This window comes from Furipterus horrens, unplaced genomic scaffold (assembly GCF_987537825.1).
Source record: "Furipterus horrens unplaced genomic scaffold, mFurHor1.1.pri manual_scaffold_4, whole genome shotgun sequence".
NCBI classification, from domain to species: domain Eukaryota; kingdom Metazoa; phylum Chordata; class Mammalia; order Chiroptera; family Furipteridae; genus Furipterus; species Furipterus horrens.
In genome coordinates, this window is record NW_028327174.1 from 61146287 (window position 1) to 61168772 (window position 22486).

The 22486-nt window shown below is 39.8% G+C and overlaps 1 protein-coding gene and 1 pseudogene across 1 annotated transcript in view; both read right to left on the minus strand.

The window, feature by feature from the left end:
* PPM1H (protein phosphatase, Mg2+/Mn2+ dependent 1H) overlaps positions 1 to 22486 on the minus strand; it is a 252010-nt gene that overhangs the window by 224407 nt on the left and 5117 nt on the right. The gene's annotated exons all lie outside the window — the stretch shown is intronic.
* On the minus strand, positions 17494 to 18425 carry LOC150012063 (ADP/ATP translocase 2 pseudogene; annotated as a pseudogene).

The window sequence follows — 22486 nt, forward strand, 5'->3', positions numbered from 1 at the left end:
CTGCAACAGCGTGTTGCTTGTTGTGAATCATTGCTTTTGCAACACCTTCAGGCACCATTTTTAGGTAGGCTTGTTACAGGTGCTGATCATGGATCAGTCAAGGAAGAAGAAGACTTCAACAACCAAGAGGAGGACTTCATCCAAAGAAGATCATGTTGAGTGTATGGTGAGATATGGAAGGGATCGTCCATTACGAACTGTTAGACAGCAATCAAACAATTACTGCTAATCTTTACTGGGAGCAATTCTGTCATTTGAAAGCAGCTTTGAATCAAAAGCGACTCTCCTTATCCAACAGAAAGGGTGTCATCTTCCCTCACGATAATGCTCGTCCTCACACAGCTCAACTCACCAAAAATTTCTTGAAAGAGATTGGTTGGGGAAATATGCTTCATCCTCCATATTCTCCTGACCTTGCTCCTGATTATCACTTGTTTTGGGGACTACAGAACCATTTTGATGGTCTTAGGTTGACATCAAGAGAAGAGGTTGAAAATGAATTAAGATTCATATTTTGCTTCAAAACCTAAAGAATTTTACAAGCGTGGCATTTATAAGCTAGTTGACGGATAGAATGGGGGTCTAGAAAGCAAAGGAGGTTATGTTAATGAATAAATATTTTCATCATCATGGGCTTTTCCATTCTGAAAATAGACCTCGAAATCAAACATTGTTTTTGCACCAACCTTTAATGAAACAATTATACAATTCACCATAACGCAGACTCAGTGGGAGTCCTGAGCTTGTTTTCCTGCAACATGTCGGATTCTGACTTAAAGCCTGCCACCAGATGCAGCAGTACAATTAAAGTCCATCAGTTCACTTGCCACTATAAAGCCTGCAACCAGATGCAGCTTAACTGTCACTTGCCCCTCACTGATAGGGTTTCAATATGAGTCTGCAAGCAGCTGATTTATTATGGCCTCTGTGCAGTCAAACCTCTCTGCTAATGATAATCTGTATTTGCAGCCGCTCCCCAGCCTCAGCTCTACCTCAGATCATCAGGCATCCGATTCTCATAAGGAGCGTGCAATCTAGATCCCTCGCATGTGCAGTCCACAGTAGGGTTCATGCTCCTATGAGAATCTAATGCCTCCTGATCTGACATGACAGGAGGCAAAGCTCAAGCAGTAATGGGAGGGACGGGGAGTGGCTGTAAATACAGATGAAGCTTCTCATTGCTCACTGGCCCACTGCTCACCCCTCGATGTGCAGCCTGGTTCCTAACAGACCATGGACCACTGTTGGTCCATGGCCCAGGGGTTGGGGACTCCTGCCCTATGAGTTATGACACAGGTGAAAAGTGCCATTAAGTGTCAGCTAGAAGGAGCTGATATGAGATTGGAACTTGGGCCAGGGGACTCCAAGGCCCATTTCTTTAAGGACAACATACCTGTCCTCCCTGACTTAGAATTGGGCCCAAAACTCTGCAATCATCCTTGACTCTTCTTTTTCCCCCTGCAACAGTATTATAAGCTATAAAACTACCCTAGTTTGCCAAACTTTTAAAAACTCTACCATATAAGTTTTTTATTCTCCCAAAATGCAACTTCTAATGTAACATTTCTTAATCAAATGTAGCATTCAAAATCTTTGTGGTTTTTTGTTGTTGTTGTTCTTTTACATAAGACATGTTTCCTAGAAATGTGTGTGTTATCTTGTACAATTAATTTACTGGCCATTACTTAACAAGTACATTTGGAGTTCTTGCTGCACATGAAGCCGTTCACCTTCTGCTCCCTGGCTCCTCTCCGGCCTCATCGCACGACCCCAGCCTTTGCACACGGGCTTCTTCCTTCAGGGAAAGTGTTGCTGAGTCCCGCTAATCACCATGACCCTTCAGTCTTGGCTCTGATGCACAGCTCTGCAAGGGCAGGGGTCATGCTTTTCTCCTGCACCATTATCTCTAACATCCATCACGGTACCTGGCTCAGAGCAGGTATATAACAAAGCTCAGTTGAATACATGTCACCTCCCCAGGAAAACTTCCCAGTGCCACAACTCAGGGTCAGAGCCCTCCCTTCCTGTCCGTAACATCCTCAGCTTCCCCTGTAATAGCATTTATCACCTGATACTTTAATTGTGGTTTTTCTCCTCTGCTAGATTAACTTCTTGACAGCCCAAGCTTTATCTTGGTTACCATTAAATCCCAAAGTCTTCCAGAGCACCTGGCAATATCTGTTGACTATCCTTATTAAATCTTTCAGTAACTCACCTCTTTCCATTTTTCAATAAAAAAAGGAAAAGATTACATCTATTTCATAATACTCATGAGAGCCTGTAACACCACAAAAGGGTGATTATATTTAAAGGACTCTAATTAGAAATTCAGATAACATAGTGAAACCCACCCAAGCCTAGAGCAACCATTCCTCCACCAGAGAATTATTGCTTCACAGTATCAACATACTGCCTGAGATACTAAGAATATCCAAAACCACTTTTATACCCCAGGTAACCATTAACTTTACTTTTCCAAATACTGACAAAATTTGCAAACTTGCATCAGTAAGCATAGGCTATATTATGCTGTGGTAACACAGTTTTATTTCTCACACACTTTGCATGTGCATTTCGGGTTGGCTTCACGTCTCAGCAGGGAGGACAGAGCCTCCACAATCCATAGGGTCACCAGCTGCTGAGGAAGGGGAGATGGTGAACAGCCTGTGTCCGGGAGGAGGCGAACTGGAAATAACTGGTGAATAGCGTGAGTGACCACACCACGGGGGGGGGGGGGGGGTTGGCAGAAAGGTAAACATTCTAAAAACAGCAGTTGACTTTCTACTTATGGCATCCCAAAAGGTAACTTTGAATTAATATACAGGCTCAATTGATTTTTTTGCTCTAACAAAGCTAATAGTACAAATCAAATGCAGGTTATTTCTCCTTATATGGCAATTCACCAAAAAGAAGAATCTACAACAATGTAATCAAACAAGAAAAGAACACATGTTCCCAGAAAACATACACAACAGAATTTTATTAAGAGCCCAACAACATAGCTCTAGAAACTAAAAGCAGATTTGTTCCCCAGCTGTTCACAGGTATTGGCACAAGGAGGTCTCAGCATTACCCAACTGCTTCCACCTGGCACTGTCAGAAACCATTAGCTCAGGAATGACACATGGGCATGGAGTAGCTCATGTTCTGTACAACTCCTGTTATTTACACTCACATTTTCAACAAATATATATTCAGACTCATGCAAAGCAAACGATACAGGAAGGCACAGTGAGGAGATGAACACAGCAGAGAGAACCATGCAGAGAGGCAAGGCTGAGGTAAATTCAAATCCTAAAGAAAGTTGTATAGATTTTTTTTTTTTTTTATTCCCATCTGAGGACATTTTCTCATTGCTTTTTAGAGAGAGAGGAGGAGAGAGAGAAACATCAATGTGAGGAAGAAACATTGACCGACTGCCTCCCTGACAAACCCCAACCAGGGATCAACCCCGCAATTAGGTATGTGCCCTGGCTGGGAATTGAACCTGCAACCTTTCCGTGTATAGGACAATGCTCCAACCAACTGAGCCACACTGGCCAGGGCAAGTTGTATGGATTACAAACAAACAAACAAACAAAGAAAAAAACCCTGCTAATAGAGAGGGTGAAGAGAAGAGAAGAGATCTAGAGAGTCTGGGAACACCAGTATTTGAGATTTCTGAGAAAAGCAAGCATGGTTAGTGTGGGGAACCGCTGCTTATGGTTTAGGGAATTGTAGACCCAGCCTGAGCTTGACTTGCCCCCCAGGCTTGACTTTAAGTCTCAACAAAGGCAGCGTGAGAGACATACCCAAAAACCATTCAGAGGGTTTCCATGGGAATTGGATTTAAAGAATGCTTATTATGCTTTGGAACTTGCTCTGCTTTTCCTTATCTCTTAATTAAGTATAAACAATCTCTAGCAAGGAATGTATGAAACCTTGTACCTAGTGCCAGTGTGGCATCAAGATGTTTAATAGACCCTGGCACAGACTAGTCATTGTTCCCCCCTGTACTGGAACTTGTAATCTGTTATTGTCAACTGTAATCCAGGCACCTGAAAGCTATTGGTGATTTATGAATTTTGACCTTGTATCTCCCATGTGTATCTTTTTCAATAAAAACCATGAGGGATGGAGGTCTGGCTGCTATTCTCCGCTAGAGAGGGTAGCCACCTCCCTACCCCCCAGGCATAATATAGTGTCCTGGATAGGTTTGTTCTGCAGTGGTTGTGAAACCTCTGCTGGACAGAGTAGTTTCCAACCGAGCAGGGGCATTGGAGGCAGCTCCACCTCAGGTTAGAATATGTTAAAAAGGACCAGAAGGTAAGAGTCTTCAGTAGTTAAGAGCTGAAACAATTCATGGACTAGAGAGTGAGCAGCAACAACTACTGTTCCAGTAAAGACATCTGAACCTAAGAAGTCACTGGTGGCCTCCACGCCTCTTTCTAAGTAGCACTGAAGGAGCAACAATGTGTGCCGACCACACACGGTTCCTGAAGCCCATCCTGCTCTCACCTTTCTGTGCATCCCACACTTGTTTTCCTTTCAGCCCCTCCACAGGCTGGCTGACTTCTTTAAAGGCCATTCGTCTCCTACGGGAAGCTGTCTCTGATGCCCCCAGCCTAGCTCAGAGCCCCTGCTCCACACCCCCCCCCCCCCCCCAGGAAGCCCTGTACTGCTCCTCTATGAGGACGCCCAGTGCACGCCTTTGCACTGGCCGCTCAGTTGGATGGGTCAACCAGTTGGAAGAGGCTTATCTCATTTTGCCTTTGTGTCCCTAGCACCCAGAAGAGTTCTTGGCACAGAAGAGTCATTCCAAAGTTTCTGGAAGAAAGGAAATGAAGCCATCACAAAAACGGAGCAACAGTAGCTTAACAGGGTGAGGCAGACTAGAAGAGGAGATATGTTGTTTGACTCAACAGCAATGACTTCACACAGCTACAGGCAAAAGGGGAGGCAATGGAGAGGAAACGACTCAAGATGCTGGGGTAACAAACAGAGAACATGGAAGACAGGGCACAACTGTGTAATGTGTGGCAGAGGGAGGGGATGCTAACACTTTTGACAGAACATTTCTCCATCTGAGGCAGCAGGTAATAAACGGGATGATGTTAAAGATGTCTGTAGGTAAACTGGAAGAGAGCTCATTTCCAACAGAGATTCAGTACAGTGGCAAGGGAAGACCACCTGGCAACACAAAGGAAAGGAACAAAAGTCTGTAAAGGCACTGTGGAGATGGTAAGGAATCGACTGGAAATGAGTTGGTATAATGAAACAATATAACCTTCTTTACTCTTCCTTTAAATATCCATTAAGTCCCACTTTTGTCAATCCTTCCTTCAATTTTCCCCCCAAATCTACCCTTCCTTTCCAGTCAAAGACTCTTCTTGGTTTATGCACTTAGTTTCATGCCTAGCCCGTTACAACTGTGTAACTTGCTGTAATCTTGATTGCATTCCTCAAAATGTTAGTGATTTTACTGAAAAAGAGAGAAAAATGGATTCCATAGTCAGATAAGTTCAGGAAGCAGTGCATACTAGCCTTTAGCTTGGAGTTTCAAAATTCACCACAATGTATCAAAAGATCTAAGAAATCCTATAGAGAAACCTACTTAACACTAACCCAGCATGGGTGCAGGGTTTTCTTCTCATGTGGCACCTAGTAGTATATGGGAACACAAGGAGTAAAACCTGTTTTTCCACTTTAGGTTCCATCTACAAACATATGTCACAAACTACCACCGTGCATTGGTCAGGATATACTAAATCTTAGTATCTCTATACAAATGTTGATCACAGTAGACCTGAACAACTACACAGCAACTGTCCTCCCTACAGGGACTCAGGTGACTGAGGCTCCAACAACCTGTAGCTGAACCCATCATCTGTAACATCATTGTCCAAAAGGAAGGTGGTGCTGGAAGATCTTCCAGTGACAATTAAGTGCTTCAGTCTGGAAGAGACATTTGGCCTCTGCTCACAATACCCTGGCCAGAACTCAGCCACACAGGCTCACCTTGGTGAAAAGGGAGCAGAAAAAAGGCTTCTGTGTGCCCAGACAAGAAGATAATAAGGGAACAGTAAGCACTGGGTATTTCAACCACATACCTCTTTTTCATTCCCAATCATACAAATCTCATCATGTTCTCAATATCTGCTTACTAAAAAAAAAAAATCCTTTGTGGCTGCTCACTGGTTATAATATACAGTTAGTTCCTTATCATGAGCTAGATTGGCCTTCACGGTTTTCATCCGAATCTACCTCTTCAGCTTTCAGCCCTATCCTCTGGTCTCTCTGCAATTTTTTTTTTTTTTTTTTAAAGATCTGACACTTTCTGAAATAGGTCTTAGTCTAATTTTAATTGCAATGAGCCAGAAATCCCAGGACAAAAGAAAAATTGTCCTAGCGTTCCAATGGCCCTTTATTTCTTGTGCCACATAGGCAGTATCAGAGTGTCTGCAACCCATGCCTCAAGGGAGGGCCTTCTGGAGTTCTAGGGTCCTGCGCTCCAGAATGAGCTCTGCTCCCTTGGTGATTTCTCAATCAGCAGGTCAGGGGAGGTGTTGGCAGAGACAGGAGCAGAGCTTCTACAGGACACATTCAAGTGATCCTACCAGCAAAGGAGGGAGATATTTCTCGTTGTCACCTTCCTGTAGCAGGAGTTAAGGTCCAGAGTGAATGAATTCACCTTAGACCTCCATCCATGACAAACCCTACAAGATCTGAGAAGCTGGTAAGATCTCACTTCCCTCCCACCTCCCCTCCACTCCTCAACACATAATGTACAGGTGTATATCCCACGAGCAGCCCAGTGGGATTCCTAAACACAGTGGCACCATTCAGATATCGTTCCTTTTACCATAATGAAGGGAAGCACAATCTTATAGGGAAGTGCCAGAGGTCGTGCTTGGCAGACAGGAAGAGCAGTCAAAATGTTATCAGTACTCACTCTTTCCATAAAAATGGAGAATCATTCTATGTTCACGCCAAGTGAGGATTATTTTTTTCTCATTCTTTTAATTTTATTGTTGTTCTATTACAGTTGTCCAGGTAGGGATTTTTTTTTCTTAAGGAGCCTCCACAAATGTATAAATACGAATAGTATTCCAATTCCCAAAAATACCCACTTTCATATCACCATGCTTTTTAATCATGTAGTTGTCTCCCTCATATGACTTCTCTAGCCAACACCCATTCCTCAAGGGTTAGATCAGTGTCAGCTTGTTCCCCAGAAAGAACTAAGCCCCTCCCCCACCCACATGTGCTAGGTTCCCATTGCATTTCACCAATTCGTTTATCACAGTAGCTAGCTGTATTAGTTATACACATAGAATCTCCTCTGTTAACCTACAAACTTCTTAAAGATAGGATATATATTTTTTAACCATCACAGCCTTATATTCTGTGGGGGTTTAATAAATATTAACTGATTAAATCATAGCTGCACCCACTATGACTTATTAAAATGGACATGGTTGATTATATAATATCGTCTCTAATAAACATACTTTAACAATCAAATGGTTTATTTTATTGACATAACACAATATAAACACCTTCTGTTTTGGTTTTAATGTCTATCCTATAACATTCTCTGAAAAGCTTGAATGCCATTATAGATTGAAATGAAGATAGCTCACCCTTCAATTTATAAGTACCTAACCAATTATATTTATGAAATAAAATAACTACTTAAGTTTCTTATAAAGCTGCAAAATTAACTTTACAGATGAGGTGAATCATCGCTCTGAAACATGGTAAAAATAAATAGTTCAGAAAAGGATTTAAGTTCAAACATTAAGAGCACACTTTTTTGTGTGTGAGAAAAAAATTAGCACACTATTTTGTGAATAGTACCTATTTAAATTAGAATAACCCTACCATAGGAATGGACACTCAAGCAGTTCTGGTATGAACAAAGATACTGAAAAGTAAAATAAATCAATCCTATGAGGGTATCAAAAAAGCACATTAGGGAAGAAGCTGAGGCAGGCAGAGTCCCGTCCACTCACTCTTCCTTAGCCACTTACCTCTGATAACCTACAGAGTTATTGATGCCGGCAGTGGCTGGTCACTAACATTCGAAATGAGCACACGAACTAGTTATCTTCCACTTCAGAAAATGTACCATAATAAAACTCAACTCACAAAGAACCAATGCTGATTAAGAGAACTATTCTCAACATTGTGAAAATCCTGCAGAACATATTTTAAGTAGCAAGTTTTCCACTGCTTTTAAAATACAATTTGACTTACATGAGTTACATGAGTTTTCAAAACCAAACCTCAAGCAAGACACTGTGTCCTTCAGGCTTAAGTCAGAGACACTGAGAAGCACAGAGTGATTCAGTGGCTACAGGGCTACATATAAGTACAAGGTATTGATCAAAATTACATTAAATACAGCTGCTTCCACAGCAATTTAACTGCCAAAGCAGAGTACATTAGCTCTGCACCAAGTGACAGCACAATTCTGGGAACATTGGGGATGTTCTCAGGTCACCTACTGTCAGGCAACGAGAGGAACTAAATTTAAAACTGGCTGTGATCTTTATTCCTCCTTTTTTTTTTTTTTTCTGGAAGGACCCATAGGAGATGTCAAACAATTTCACATTCTTTTTCAACTTTTCATAGACTCAATTCAGACATCTACATAACTTTATAAATTATAATTGAATCATGCCTCAGAAAGGACACCCCAGAGTAGAACCAACAGGAACAACTGTGCTGGAATCATCACCACTGATAACATTTTGGAGCATTTCTCTTTCTAGAAAAATTGCTCAAATCATAATGTTTCTGGATACTATAGTAACTATTATTACTATAAAAGAATCAGAAAAATATCCTAAAATTTGTTTCTTTTAAGCCAGGATAGACTGTTTAAAAGTTTATTTTTATTTTGTTTGTTGTAGAAACAGTGTTATTGTTTGCACTTGGTGCTATACAGGGTGGGGGGCAGGAGGGCTATCCTCCAGGCAAGAGGCTTGGTTACCAAGTCATCATACTGTTAGATTCATAATTTTGTAATATTAAATCAAATGTACTTAGATTTTCAGTTCCCTTTCACCTTTTACTAAAACGCACTTTCAGCTTACAGATCCTTCAGAGATTTTAAGATAACGCAAATGAAAAGGCATTTATGTTTATGAACCATATACAAGTATCCTACTTAAAAGTAAGCAGACGTGATGGGTACACAACTTCTGCAGTGCTACTTAATCCCTCAGTACCTTCCGGCCAGCCGTGAAGCTAAGCAAGGACTAAAAAAGGGAACCAGGCTGCTGAAGCCACAAGCTGGTTAGAAGAGCCGAGAAGACCGCAAGCTGCCTGAGTTACTGATCTCCCAGCACGGCGCTGCTCCTCAGGCACACTTCACTTAGGTTTTACTCTTCCCATGAATTGGTCTTCCCAACAAGAGTCTAAGCCTCTTTGGGTTAAAAACCACATGAAGTCTACAGTAAATGTATGATGATACAAAGAAAATCAGTGCAATACTACTACTAATAATAATAATCCAAGGGTTGCTATAACCCTAAAGTGCTCAAAGATTTGTCTTCTAACTCGAGCAAAGTCTGGCCCCTGATGTTTTTAGCATTATCTCTGAAAGATGGTTAATACTAACCTCCCTCAGTTGTCAAACAGTCTTAAACAGCCCAGACCTTGGAGAAGACAAAGTACATCTGGAAGAAAGACCACAGGGAGCACAGAAAAGTGTCCTCCCGAATCCAGACAAACACTCTTTGAAAATGGAAGCACTACATTCCAACATAACTTTTTAAAAGTGGTCTAAGGTCTCCTCCCATCTATAAAATACAGTTTGAAAAATAAGGTAAAAAGTGATGCTAACTCTCTTTATCTTCTGCACCAACAGTTCTCCAAGACCCTTTCAAAGGATACATAAGGTCCAAACAATTTTCACCATAATGCTATAATGTTACTTTTCTTTTTCACTCTCAGGAGTATGAGTGGAATCTAGACATTAGTGTGATAATACGCAGATTAAATACAGAAGAGGTAAGAATCCAGCTGTCTATTAAGCCAGACACTAACGAGATTTACAAATGTACAATGATGTAACTCTTCTACTAAATTGTTTTTGTTTTGGAAAACATGGTTGGTTTTCATTAAAAATGTTTACATATTTATTTGTAAATATATTTATAAAGTTTTTAAATTGTTCAGTTTTAATTTCTAATATAGCAAACATGATTTATATATAGCTGACTAACACAAAAGCTCTTCAGATCAGCTTGAGAACTAATACTAGTATAAGAACAGAAACTAAAAAAATTTTATCCTTTTTTATAATTAAATTTTAATGCAGATTTTCTTTATTCTAACTGGTTCATATCTACACATACATGATTTTAAACAAGAAGATGTTGGCTTGGGGTTGGACAAACAGTCCAGTTACTGTGGGTGACTTTGAATTTTTGTATCAAAAGCAAACTGCAAGCCTCAGTATAAATAATCCAGCCACCATAAAGTGTGTCTAATTTAACAATGCTTTAGCTTGTGCACAGAGAAATGACTAATGAGCATGTGCCTTATGAATATACTAAAACCAGAAAAAACTACAAAGGAAAGAAAGTGAGGAAGAGAAAAAAAAAGCTGAACAGGTGAGCGGGCCGAGAAAACTGTTAATGTTCTGAAACTTCAATAGGTTTCTGAACTCAGTATCCACAAGACTTCCCATTGCTAGCCACTCATTCAGATATACCAAGAAATCTACTTTTTCCAGTAGAATCTGTTCCTACTGTTGACCTCCAACTAAGAGACAGAAACCTAGATGTATTTTTTTCCCTGTTCACCACGGGGCAAGTCCACATACAAAGAATACCAGGCAATGCCTCCAACAAACACTTATTGAGCAGACAGATGTCTGAAATGTATAAGTACTGTGATAACTGTTGTATTCCCAGGAGTTGAGCACATAATTTGATATCAGCCTATAAAATAAGGGTAATCTTTCCTTCATTTGAAATTAAGAGAACTATAGTATATTATGTCCCCATTATATCAGGCTTATATATTTGAGTATCAATGTATATGGATTTATATTAAGTATTGGAGGAATTCAAGTGTGTATAATAATGTTCACACTCTCAAGACTATTGATTAAAAGTTAAAACAATTAAATAAAAATTAGATATCAATGATTATCTATCAAATGCACGACAGCCAATGAGTGCCATTAGCTCTGGAGAAAGACAGAATCATTGGGCAGTTCTTCAGAGTAGGGTCTTAAATTAGTTCTTAAGGGTCATTTTTCTACAACTCATTATGTAATCCCAAATACAAAAAAGAAACAATAATATTTCTTAAATCAGTAATCCTGGCTCACCAAAACACTACTTAGGTGAATTACTTTAAAATAAAGTACATAATCTCAAAACTATTTTCAATTTTAACACTGATCTTTCCAAATCATTAAATAATGTTACTAGAAATACTAGAAAAGTACAATTTGAACATTTTTCCCCTAGAAAAATGTCACTTTTCAAATTAAGTCTTAATGAAGATTTATCCACAAGGATACTCATCCCAGGACTGTTTTTAATAGTAAAATAATTGGTTGCCACCAATGGAAAAAAAAAAAAAGTATGTTAAAACCATAAATGAAATACAGCACTGTTATTGAAAATGACAAAGTACAATATTTATTTACATAGAAAGATAGTCACACCATTTAAAGTGAAAAAACTACTAATCAGTATGCAGAATTATTCCATTTTGTAAATAAATACAAATGTACTTAGAGCTACATGCAAATTACCAGTTGAAGCTAATTATGAGTGAAAGAATTTATGGATAATGTGTATGTTCTTCATAGTACTTATGAGAATTTGAAAGGGCCTATAATGAACCCATCAATTCTGCAATGAGAAAATATATATATCATTTTAAAAATTAATTCTATGTTCCTGACTAATCAATGCCTGCCTTCACCTTGATAAATCTGTAGACACTTAAAAATGTCTTAAAGTTCTTCTCACAGTCAATGATTGATATAAATTTTTACACGATAAACTTTTGCCCAAGAGTCAAAAATCTGCTAGAAAAAGAATATTCTCAGCACAAGTTTAATTAAATTTGCAGCTGACAAGCAAGAGATCTCTCAGGCAACTAGCAGCACTGTGTGAGCCAAGAAAATAAGTTTTTCAATAGGAAAAGGACGTTGGGGACTTTGAAGTAATGTGCTCAAGGAAGGTGTTACACATTTGAATCCCTAACAGAATGATTTTGACAGGAATCTGAGCACACCTGGTTGGAAACTCAGAGATGATGCTAAAGCCAAGAGTACTGGCAGTGTTTCAACTTGTGGTCCAGACTCTGGGAAGCAACAGGAGACCCGAGCTATTTTAAATACTGAAGGGAAAAAAGGGCTAATGAAAAATAGATTGTGGGCAATCAGGATTCACACCTTTATGGAAACAAAGGTTAATCCTGCTATACTGGCTGAAATGTTAGTTCAATCACCATACCCACCCTTCCTGCTGACTAGAAGATACTATGTGTCTGGTTCAAAAAATATATTTAAGGAGGCAACTTAATACTTATTCTATAGTTTGCTAGACAAAATCTTTCACCTGGGACCCATTTAAGAAAAATAAATTTAAAAATAAAAGGGTCCATGTCAGTGAGAAGGTTGGGAGTGAGGGCTGCTCCCAGCTGCACAGAGACCTGCCACCAGGTGATGCCTGTGAGGCTGGCCAGGCAGCAGGCAGGGCTTCAGGTGGTGTTCGAGGTGGGAAAGGCCCAGTGTGGCCAGATGGCCTCTGTCAGCGCTGACCTGATGACCTGGGGGCACCGGGAGAGGAGAGGCAAGGCTTCAACTATGGGCCCATGCAATTCCCATCTGAGCACCTAGATATTTTAAAAAATAAACACCAGCTGCTATAGTCCAAGTTGCCAATTCTTCTCTTCCCATTTGCTGCTGCCCTGAATCACCAGCCCAGCTTGGACACCTGGCCCTTGACAACAGGGCAGCACGCCCCCATCAGGAAAAAGCACAGGGAAGGTTGCCAAGAGGCCGTCGGATCTGGCTCTCTAAACCCACTTCCCAGGGTGACCGTGGTCCTAAAAGGCCGAAACAATTGCTATTTTCCCCCCAAACATATACTTTAGCGTTCAATTCCATAGGCTATTTATTTGCAACAAAATATTGTAGCTATTTCCTTGTATCTTAAGGAAAAAATAAAACAAAAACCCTCTAAATAGTTCTTTCAATAGTAATACCAACTTGGTTCCCTCCCTCCCCTCACATCCTCTAATGGGCTATTTTATAGTCACTGTACCTTAAATTTGCTTCCTACTAAACATTTATTTTGTCTTTTATTTTTGCCGGCTGTGTGTGTTCTAAATATAATCTGTCAATGCTCACCTCAAAAAGGCACAGAATAACTATTAGTATACCACAGCCAACTACCTAAATATAGTAACTCAGTAATCCACAGCATTTTTATTAAATGAAACAAATTAACATTAGATTTTTTTTTTCTCCCTGTAATTACATGAAAAAGGTGATATGGCAAAGAGGTGCCATTTTTTTAATAGCGTAAATGTCTACTTGTCAACTCCCTGAAAAGACAATGAGTACACAAACCACTTTGGTCCTCTCAGGTTGGCAAATTGACTCTCTACGCTCATAGCCCTGTGCTGATTAATCACAATGCCCATCCAGCAAGCATCCACTAGGCCAGCAAGTCGCTGATGACACAAGACAGTCACTAAGAGCCTGAGGACCAGCAAACAAATGCTATACTGGTATTGCTAGCCTTCCTTGTTGGCCTCCGCAGTTCACTCAATTGAAAAATTCCCTTGAAACTTAAAAAACTTCATTCTGCTTAAGTCAAGTAAAAACTTAGGTAACAGAACTCCCAACGTAAATTTCAAAAGGGGCTCTCCCAAAAAAACCTGATTCATAATTTGAGCCCCATCATTTGGAATTCCTAAGTATATTTCCTCACTTCTAAGTACTTACAGTAAAACACATGATCTATTTATTAACTTTAGAAAAACAACACTACAGCCGTGGCTGGTGTGGCTCAGTGGATTGAGCACCAACTGCAAATGAAAGGTTGCAGGTTTGATTTCTGATCAGGGCACATGCCTGCGTTGTAGGCCGGGTCCCCAGTTGGGTGCATGTGAGAGGCAGCCAGACAACCAATGTTTCTCTCCCTCTCTTCCTCCTTTCTCCTTTCTCTAAAACTAACTAAATAAAATAAATAAATAAAAATTAAAAAAAGAAAACACCACTACAAAAAAATGTAGATTGGTGTTAAGACTTACAGGGTTCCAAAAACATTAAAATATTTTTAAAAGCACTTTGAAGATAAGAAAAAAATGGTAATTTTGAAAAGATCTGGACTATTTAGGAAGTGCACATATACTAAGAAAATTAAGTATAATTAACAAAGTCTATTATACTCAACAGAACTACAATTGACTCTTGAACGTTGTGGGGGTTAGGACCACCAACCCGAGTACAGTTGAAAATCCATATATAATATTTGATTCTCCCCGAAACTCAACTCCAGTTGTCCCTTAGCATCCATGGGGGAGTGGTTCCAGAATCCCACCCTCCCCTACAGATACTAAAATCCATGAATGCTCAAGTCCCTTATATAAAAAGATACAGATCAACGAATGCAGTCAGCCCCCTGCATTTGTAGACTCCCAATCACAGGTCAAAACGATATAGGCATTTACTGAAAAAATATATGTCTGCACAAAGTGGACCTGCGCCGTTCAAACTTTAGTTTTTCAAGGGTTAACCGTATTTTAAGAGCTTTGAAAAGAATCCTTTTATAAAAACCTGATGTGCTAATATGCCCTTGTCCAATTTAAAGCCACCTGGAGATTAAGCCTTATTAGTTTCCTTTAAGTAACAAAATACATTACACTCTCTTCTGTGACCTTTTGTTTATAGGGATACAATGTGTTTTCATTAATGAATAAACTGACACAATGGTCAGGTTCAATGACTACTCCAAGATGATCACCAGGATATGCGATTCTCAAGTAACTGAGGTTCTCACTGGGCCTTAGTTTTTCTTTAATTAAACATGGATAAAAGATCCTTATATTTAAGTGTACATGGTAGGGCCTTAATAATCATTCAGAGCTCTACAGATGTAAATGGGTAGTATCTTTATGCTCTACATTAGGGAGCATAAAGTCCACTTGGAGAGAAAATACAGGTTAAGTATTTAAATTTTACAACCATTTAGAAAAAACTAAGTCAGAAAGAATATAGCAAAGAAAACATTAAGGATTCACATTCCAGAAGACCCAACTAATCTGACCACACCAGAAAAAGAGCAATTAAGAAGGTATTGTGATTTCCCTGAGGCTCCTAGTAGACAATACCTGCTTGGAAATAAGGAAAATACAAAACAATGGTGTCTTCTCTTCATTTGTCAAAAACTTTCCAGACAACACATTTTGATGTCTTGAGTAAACTAAGTACTCCTCAGACGGTACTGAACTGAATGGCTACCAGCAGAAAGGAGGAGTTGTTACAGAAACAGGAGAGTCCAAAAACAAACCCCAGAGTTTGCGGCTGGGAGATAGGCAGCAGGAAGCAGCTTTCAGGATGCCCTTGCATGCCTGGAGCTAGTGGCTGGATACATTGTTGCAAAGATCCGCTTTACTTCCAAGACTCAGGAAGATGGGAGGGATCTTGAACTGTGGGCTGGTACGGAAGAAGCAGACAGACCCTACGTAGGGTTCTGTGAATGGTCAGGACGGTTTGCAACACCCACTGCGTGTGAGGACGCAGGGAAAGAGAGGAGGCAGGGAGGAAGAGAGAAGCAGCTGCAGACAGATTTTGGGCTGGCTCTGGCTCTAGGAGGCTCTCTCTCTCAGGCTCTCTCTGGCCCTCATGCCCTCACTCTCTGGCTCTTGTGGGCTCCCTCCATCTGGCTTGGAGAAGGAATCTCCAGGCTGCTTTAAGAAGAGGCTCTTGCCAGGCTGCTTGGAGAAGGAGAGGAGATCCATGCGGTTTGCAGGAAGAAGGCAGTTTACAAGGAGGCTGAGAATCCAGGAGGTCCTGCATTGAGAGCTGGAGGGCACCACAGCACAGAAAGGACCTCCCCAATCAGAACTGAGTGATTGGCAGCTGCTGGTAAAGCTGAACTGTGCCTAGGAAGTAGGGAAACAGTGTTTCTGACCTTCCTAAGACTGGCCAGGTCTGGGAGGGGGAGGCAGGACTATGTATAAATAAACAATTCTTTTTCTTTTCACCAAACTCTGGTATTCAGAGTTATAATTCTGGCGGCGGGCGATCGGGCCCCTAACTAAACAGCCCGTGGGTTCTGTTTCAATCGAAGCAGCCCAAGGGTTCTGTTACAGAGTGACTCAAGTTTTACACAAATTTCTTACTGATGTAATTAAACAGGAGCACAGAAAACTTCCACTTTTATATTTGACCCCATGTAAAGCTCTCAGTTATGTGAATGCTAGGTTATGAAAAGTGTAGGGACTGAGTGAGCATTTGCAGGGCGTCAATGCTGTAAAAGTTAAATCTTGGGTGGGAACTCAATTGTTTGGTGGTTTTTTCAACTGAAAGTCAAAGCTACTCAAACTAATTTTTAATTTACTATGGAAAAATAACTTAATAGAATAAATCAAAGCCATTGGACTAAAATAAACATATACTTAAAAATAACAAGACTATCTCCCTGGTTGAGTAGCTCATTTGGTTGGAGCGTCATTCCAATACACCAAGGTTGTGGGGTCCATCCCCAGTCAGGACACATACAAAAAGCAACCAGTGAATGCATATAAATGGGTGGAATGGAAAATTGATGTCTGTCTCTGTCTGTCTGTCTGTCTCTCTTCTGTCTCATCAAAAAGAAAGAAAAAAAATATTAACAAGACTGTATTGATAGGCAAATGATTAAGCAAATACAGCAAAATGTGCATCACACAATCTAAATGGTGGACATACACATGCTCAGTATACAATGATTTCAACTTTTCTGCATGTTTGAAAATTTTCATAGTAAAGCACTGGGGGAAAATAATTCAAAATTGTAATCACAATAAAAGAGATTGCAGGAACTCCTGGGGAAAAAAATATCTTGGCCTGAAAGAAAACTAGTTCTTAGCTTAACTCCAGGAACTCCCAGAATTTTAAACTGAAAAGTGCCTTGGGAATCCACTAGGGCAGATAAATACATGATTTTATGGCTTTCTGAAAAATTAGAAAAACAGGAGCAGTATTACAGCAATTTTTAAAAATATTTCAGGTATTTTTTATTTCTTCAAATTTGTCATTTATCAGGAGTGACTGAAATAAAAAATGTAATTTGAGTCCCACCATCACCATGGAAATGGCTTCAAGAGAAAACTAGTCAGATGAATATTACTGCTCCCCATTTTCAACCAGTAAAAAGTTGCCATTGATAAACAGACAGCCAACAGTCTGTCGAGAATGCTCAAGATATGTTACATAATACAACATGCCTGTTCAAGGGGGAGGGGGAAAGACTACAAAATAACTTATGTGAACTTCTTGATTTCATCATACAAGACAAGCACAAAAGCACCACCCACGCCTCTGAGAACATTGGACCATGCACCCTTGAAAAAGGCTTTGCCTCCTTCATCACGAGCAGTTTTCCTCCAGCAGTCGAGTGTGCCAGTGTACATGATATCAGTTCCTTTGCGCCCTGGCTGCATCATCATGCAGCGACGAACAGTGTCAAATGGATAGGAAGTCAACCCAGCCACCGCTGTGACGGACTGTGCGATCATCCAGCTGACGAAGATGTGAGTATTCTTGGGATCTGGAAGCATTCCCTTTGCAGTGTCATAGATACCAAAGTAGGCAGCTCGATAGATGATAATACCCTGCACAGACACATTAAAGCCTTGGTACAGGCCCTTAATCCCATTAGATTTGTAGATCTTAATCAGGCAGTCACCGAGGCCTTTGAATTCCCTTTCAGCTCCAGCTTTGCCCACATCAGCTGCTAGACGGGTACGGGCAAAATCAAGAGGATATGCAAAACACAAAGAGGTGGCCCTAGCGGCACCACCCGATGCCAGATTTCCTGCAAAGTACCGCCCAAACTGGGTTCTCTTGTCCACATCACCCAGAAGATCTGCTTGTATTTATCTTTGAAGGCAAAGTTGAGAGCCTGGGTGGGGAAGTATCTGATGACATTGGCCAGGTTACCACGCCAGAAGGACAGGACTCCCTGCTCCTTGGGGATACGAACCACGCAGTCTATAATGCCCTTGTATTGCTTATCTGCGGTGATTTGCTTGCTGGCATGCTGCACCTGCAGCAGCAGCTTGACCCGCCTGATGGGCGCTACCGCTGTCTCGGAGATGGCCGCCGCCACTCCACCTGCCAGGAAGTCCTTGGCAAAGGACACAGCAGCATCTGTCATGTTGAAGGAAAGAAGGAGCGGGAGAACGCATAACTAGGTTCGGAACCGGATGGGACTCCGGAGCTGTAGATATTACAGCATTTTTTAAAAACTGAAAACTTCTTTTTGCATCTACACTGGTTTTAATGTTGGTGGGTGGTAAATAATAGATTTGCTTTTTTGTCAGAACTTAAGAAGTCAAATCTAATCATCTTAGATATGTAATCAATTGCCTCACCTTCTACCTTTGATGTCTAAGTCGTTAACCTGCCTCAGTAAGAATTCCCCTACCTGTGAAGTCTCCTCTCAGTAATTTTCTGTCCATTGACCTCCTTACTCTACTCATTGACAATAAATTCCCATCTGTCTTTGCTGAATTTGGAGTTGAGTCTAAACTCTCTCCCCTCTTACAATGTCCCTATTGCAAACAGTCTTCAATAAAGTCTTTTTTACTATTTTAACAAGTGTCAGAGTAATTTTTTCTTTACTCATACCCTTATACAGGTACAGAGAACTTGGCAGCTAGTCACAGTCTTTGCTGGTGAGAACTGCTTGCTTCCTTACTGTCAATTAAAAAGGCTCCAAATACTGATTTTTGTAATTGCTCAGAAGCATTAAAGACAATGGAGACAAAAACCACCCTCCCACCACCACCCAGTGCTGGTCTCTTTTAACCTCAATAGTTCATGATTTCATTTCAATTTAATTTCAAAAATGGCACGAAAGCCCTGAATGGCGTGGCTCAGTTGGTTGGGCATTGTCTCGCAAAATGAAAGGTCACCAGTTCAATTCCCAGTCAGGACACTGCTTAGGTTTCAGGTTCAGTCCCCTTTTGGGGAGTGTATCAGAGGCAACTCATTGATGCTTCTCTCTCACATGGATGTTTCCCTCTCTTTCTCCCTCCTTTCCCCTCTCTCTTAAAAAAATATATATATATACTAAAGTGAGAAAAACTATTGTACACAATTTTCTTGAGGATGATGACTATGCCATATTATGGACCCAGCATGGGACCAATGCCTGACACATTAGAGTAGGAACACAATGGCTTCACTGGTTGAATGAGAGAACTAACAAAAGCAGATGCATGTTTATTACCTGAAAGAAAACAGCATAAATTCAATGGGGAAATATATCAATCCTCTGTTCAAGCTAGACAAATAAAACTATAAAGGCACTTGGTTTTTAATTTTTACCAAACATCAAGAATTAAAGATATTTTCCTTTAAAAATAATTTGTCCTATCTTCTCAAAGTCTTCCAAAAAAGAGGAGGGAATACTTTCAAACTCGTTTTAGGAAGCCAGATTACCCTGATACCAAAACCACACAAGGACAGCTCAAGACAGGCCAACATCTTTGATTAATATAAATGCAAAATTAAAAGAATTATACATCATTAAGTGGGATTTATTCCAAGGATGCAAGGATGGTTTGACACACACCAATCAATGTGACATGCTGCATTAATGAAGATAAAAAGCATATAACCATCTTGATGCAGAAAAAGCACTTGACAAAATTGAACACACAAGCCCTGGCTGGTGCAGCTCAGTGGATTGAGTGCTGGCCTGCAAACCAAAAGGTTGCCATTTCAATGCCCGGTCAGGGCACATGCCTGGGTTGAGGGTCAGGTCCTCAGTTGGGAATGTGTGAGAAGCAATTGATGGATTTATCTCTAGCACATCGATGTTTCTCTCCCTCTCTTTCCCCCTTCCCTCCCTTCCCTCTAAAAATAAACAGATAAAATCATTTTACAAAATTAACTCAAAATAGATCAAGACTTTACCATAAAACTCAAAACCCATACAACTCCTAGAGAAAACATAGGCTCCTTGACAGCAGTCTTGGAAATGATTTTTTTGGCTTTGACACCAAAGGAAAGGCAACACAAGTAAATATAAGCAAAATGGGACTACATCAAACTAAAAAAACTTCTGCACAACAAAAGAAACCACCAAATAATGAAAATGCAACCTACCAAATAGAAGAAAATATTTGCAAACCATATATCTGATAAGGGGTTAACATCCAAAATATAAAAGAACTTATATAATTCAACAGTAAAATGACAATCTCATTTTTTAAATGAGCAGAGGATTTAAATAGACATTTTTCCAAAGAAGATATATTGAAGGCCAAGGTACTTGGAAAGGTGCTCGACATCACTAATAAAAAGGAAAATGCAAATCAAAACCACAATGAAATATGACCTCACACCTGTTCGAATAACTATTATCTAAAAGACAAGAGATAACAATTGTGGATGAGGATGTGGAAAGTCCAGTATGGAGGTTCCTCAAAAAATAAAGCTAGAACTGTATGATCCAGCAATTCCACTTCCAGGTATTTAGCCAAAGGAAATTAAAACAATGACTCAGAAAGATATCTACACCCCCATGGTCACTGCAGCATTATTTACAATAGCCAAGTCATGGAAACAGCCCAAACCCATCAGTGGATGAATGGATAAAGACCTATATACACATGCATACACACATATATTCATACATATATATACATGAATCTATATTAAATGGAGTATTTTTCAACCATAAAAAATAAGGAAATCCTGCCACTTGCAACAATATGGATGGGCCTTGAAGGCATTATATAAGTGAAATATGTCAGGCTGGGAAAGACAAATACCATATGTCACTTATATATGGAACCTAAAAAGAAAAGAAAAACAAACAAAACCTGAAGTCATACAAAGAACAGATTAGTGGTTGTAAGGAAAGGGAGGGGTTGGAGGTAGGGGGAAAAATGGGCGAAGATGGTCGAAAGTGTACATTTCCAGTTATAAAGTCACTAAGTCTGGTGACTATAGTTAATAATCCTGTATTGCATATTTGAAAGTTGGAAAGAGGAAATCTTAAAAGTTCTCATCACAAGAAAAAACATTTTGTAACTATGTATGTTATGGGTGTTGGGTGTTAACTAGATTTACTGTGGTGATTATTTCACAATATATACAAATGTCAAATCATTACGTTGTACACCTGAAACTATTGTTATATGTCAATTATATCTCAATGAAAAATTATCTTCAATACTATATTTTTTAGAAAATATTCTGGTATCAGTCAGTTTTAAATTATTAATTGGTATTGTTGTGACAATAATGAGGAAGCACTTTGTGGTAGGGCAGTATCAGAGGTAACTGTCTACCTAACTGGGGAAAAAACAGAATAAAAACAACCCCTCAGATTAGCTAAATCCTCTGCCTGAAGCACCGCTAGTCTTTGTGGGAAGCTGATGCATTTTCCCATGAAAAAGGACAGCCCAAGAAATTCATCCTAGAGGGGATGACTTCATAATACTGTTAAATTTGAAAAACGGAGAATTTAGTCACTTACTTTATGGTAAAAAAAATTAGTAATGCCTGCAGGTTACCAGAAAGGTTAGAGACTTAGGCTAGGCGACTTTGGACTTCAGTGCTACCGACGGCTCTGTTAAATGAGACAATACCCCCACCCCATTTCCTTTTCATTTTTGCACAACAATAAGTGGAGAACCTGGAAGTTCTTCGGTTGCAAAAATCAAACAGGAAGTTCTCAGGCAGGAGCTCTGCTAAGGGGTGTCAGAGGGCTGGCTGGGTGTGCTAGATAGAAGAGGTTAAAAGGGAAAAACAAAAGCCAGGGGATTTCTGAGCTCTGCAGCAAGAGAGAAATAGTGGTTTCTCTGTCACCATTACAGCACAGGAAAGCAATGCAATTTATGAGTAATTGCTAATTAGTGCCATTGACAGAAGACGAACAGCTTATAGATTCCAAAATAAATCTAAATACTTATGGGCTGTTTGCAGGATTTAAATAAGGCTATTCCATCCAAAATTTCATAATTTTGAGCTTTGCAAGACACAGAGCGTATGAAATGTACATTTAATAGGAACTCTCAAGGTACCCTTTCTTTCCCTTTTTTTTTTTTGTACCCATGTGCAGGCACTTTTATAAGAAAGGTACTAAAAGTAAAAATAAAAGAATTGCATAGTTACAGCTATTGCCTAAGTAAAATTATACTATAATTATTATTCTTTCTATACAAGCAAAGGAATTTACCACTAACAGAGACTTGAACATGATACTTTCACACACAGAGTCCTGCACATTCTCTGGCA